Source organism: Siphateles boraxobius, unplaced genomic scaffold, assembly GCF_051911475.1.
Source record: "Siphateles boraxobius isolate OS27281-9 unplaced genomic scaffold, OSU_SipBor_1 97, whole genome shotgun sequence".
Lineage (NCBI taxonomy): Eukaryota > Metazoa > Chordata > Actinopteri > Cypriniformes > Leuciscidae > Siphateles > Siphateles boraxobius.
This window is the reverse complement of record NW_027509227.1, coordinates 2,412,501-2,415,806: the sequence shown is the minus strand read 5'-3', so window position 1 is coordinate 2,415,806 and position 3,306 is coordinate 2,412,501.

The window sequence follows — 3,306 nt, the reverse complement described above, 5'->3', positions numbered from 1 at the left end:
TTTATATGTGCTAAAAAATACAGAGCGGCTAGAAGGCGCTCAGTGTGACACAAGCACATACATAATCTAGATACGAACTCGTAGTTCAACTAGCATCATGCTGATAGTACATTGGAATGCAATGTCGGGACCTGTAGGTTGTAGAACCTGATAAATATGGACGGTGAGGCCCAGCCTGCCGCCGCACAAATATCCTCGATCGGTATCCCGCTCGACCATGCCCAGGAAGAAGCCACACTCCTGGTGGAGTGTGCTTTGACTCCCCAGGGGAATTGAAGTCCCTTAGCTTCATAAGCCAGTGCTATAGCCTCAACTATCCAGTGAGAGATTCTCTGCTTTGAAACGGCGGAACCTTTCGTACGGCCGCCAAAGCATACAAACAGTTGTTCTGTCTGTCTGAATAGGGCAGAACGCTCCAAATACACTCTGAGAGCCCTAACGGGGCAGAGTAGATTAGCGTCGTGTTCGTCTGCTGGAGACGATAGCGCAGTTAGGGAGATAACCTGTGCTCTGAAGGGAGTGGTGAGCACTTTAGTAATATACCCGTGTTTCGGTCTAAGGACGACCCTGCAGTCGTTAGGTCCGAATTCTAGGCAGGCAGCGCTTGTCGAAAGCGCGTGCAGGTCGCCCACTCTCTTGACCGAGGCGAGTGCCGGCAAGAGCGCAGTCTTAAGCGAGAGCTGTTTAAGGTGCACGGTTCGGAGTGGTTCGAACGGGGGCCCTTTAAGAGCGTCTAGGACAGTAGCTAGGTCCCAGATCGGCACTGAGGGGGGGCGTGAAGGGTTCATCCTCCTAGCGCCCCTTAGGAAACGAATAATTAGGTCGTTTCTTCCCAATGGACCTTCCATTACAGGGTCGTGTGACGCTGTGATGGCCGCCACATATACTTTGAGCGTGGAGGGGGCGCGGCCCGCCTCCAGAAGCCCTTGTAGAAAAGCGAGTACGTTCGTAATCTCGCATGTTTCAGGGTTCAGGCCCTTGGCATTACACCAGTCACTGAACACTTTCCATTTCTGGGAATATAAGCGTCTCGTGGAGGGCGCCCGCGCCTCAGCGATGGTTTTTAGTGCTCCGCTCGTGAGGTTCCTGGGAACCCGTTGAGGGGCCATGCATGAAGGGCCCACAGATCGGAGCGGGGATGAAATATCATCCCGCTGGCCTGACTGAGGAGGTCTGGCCTCAGTGGAATCGGCCGTGGTGCAGATTGCATTTGCATCAGATCTGGAAACCATGTTTGGTTCTTCCAGAGTGGGGCTATCAGAAGCACTGCGTTTTTCTCTTCTCTGACCCGACTGATGACCTGTGGCAGCATCGCGATCGGGGGAAAGGCATATAAGGGGCAGCTCGGCCAGCTCTGGGTGAGTGCCTCCGTGCTTTTCATGAAGAAAAGAGAGCAGTGCGCGTTCTCCTTGGAGGCGAAGAGGTCGATCTCCGCTTTGCCAAAGGTTTTCCATAACCACTGAATCGTCAGCGGGTTGAGAGCCCATTCTCCTGGGAGAATCTTGTCTATGGATAGCATGTCTGCCCCCTGGTTCAGCGCGCCTGGCACATGCGCTGTACTCAGCGAGCGCAAGTTGTGCTGGGACCATAAGATGAGTCTCCTGGCCATTGAATGCATGGAGCTCGACCTGAGTCCACCCTGGCGATTTATGTACGACACTACCGTCATGTTGTCCATTCGGACCAGGACGTGTTCGTTTTTTAGATGTGGAAGCAGGGCTCTGAGAGCCAAAGCGACCGCTTTCATCTCCAGACAGTCTATGTGTAGGCGCTTCTCCGGGTTTGACCAAAAGCCGGAGACAGGCCTGCCCTCGTAAAGGGCCCCCCAACCTATTTTGGAGGCATCTGTCGTTATCATCTTTCTCCTTGTGTTCACACCCAGACTCACGCCTGACTGGTACCAGTCGGCGGCTTTCCAGTGCGTCAGGGCTTTTATACAGCCGTGGTTCGCTCTGATTAAAAGGTGGCCCGAACACCACGCGTGAGTAGGGACGCGGCTCTTGAGCCAGCGTTGAAGAGGGTGCATATGCAACAATCCTAGCTGGAGTACGGCCGATGCTGAGGCCATGAGACCGAGCATCCTCTGAAAACGCTTGACGGGGGCGCGCGCGCACACCAAGATCTGTGTGTTATTAACTGACTCTCTGATTGTGCAAGGACCAGCCAATCGTCGAGATAATTCAGTATTCGCACTGCCCTTCGTCTCAAGGGGGAAAGTGCTGCATCCATACATTTCGTGAATGTACGGGGAGCCAGGGACAGGCCGAACGGAAGTGCTGTGTACTGGTAAGACTGTCCCTCGAAAGCGAATCTCAGAAACGGCCTGTGATGAGGCGCTATTGGAATGTGAAAGTAAGCATCTTTCAGATCCACTGAGAGAAACCAATCTCTTGGGCGTACTTGCGCGAGGATATGCTTGTTTGTTAACATTCTGAACGAGCGAATCATTAGTGCTTTTTTCATGTGTCTGAGATCTAGGATGGGGCGGAGACCGCCATCCTTTTTCGGGACGAGAAAATAGCGGCTGTAAAAACCTTCCTCGCTCATAGAGGGGGGAACAGTTTCCACAGCGCCCTTTTCTATTAGTTTGCGCACCTTGGTACGTAGAACATGTGAACACTCCTTTCTCACTTTCGTCTCGACCACAGTCGTAAAACGTGGTGGTCTGCGAGCGAACTGGAGCTAGTATCCGTGCTTTACTATATTCAATACCCATTTCGGCATATCTTTGTTTGCAGGTGAGCGAGCTCTTTGACTGGCCCATTGACTGCTGTATGGACATATCCAGCCGCCTGTAAGGGGACTGGGTAATGTTTGAGCTTTTGCAGAGAGAGTGGTCCGGCTGTTGCGAGACACGCACCCTCTCTTCTCATTCCTGTGGCTAGGACGGCTTTCGAGGCTCAGGGTTCAGCACAATCTTGGGCCGAGAACCCCGTCGCTCAGAAGGCGGCTTGCGGTTGTGAGAGCGCGAGCGGCGTCGAGCGTCAGCCTGAGGCGCGGGCTGAGAGGCGGTGGGAGCTGTTCTAGCCCGCTGCGGCTGTGGTGGTCTCTGTCTGCTCTGCGATGAGCTGGAGCGCTTGGGCAGGAAATGGCGCATAGCTTGTGAAGCGTTCTGGGCCTCAGTGAAGCGTTCGGCGAAACCCTTAACCGCCGGTCCAAACAGCCCGCTGGTGGAGATAGGCGCGTCGAGAAATGGCGCCTTATCCGCGTCCTTCATCTCCGTCAGAGTTAACCACAGATGGCGCTCGAGAACAGTCAAGTTAGCCATGGCACAGCCAATAGACTGGGCGGTAGCCTTCGTGGCTC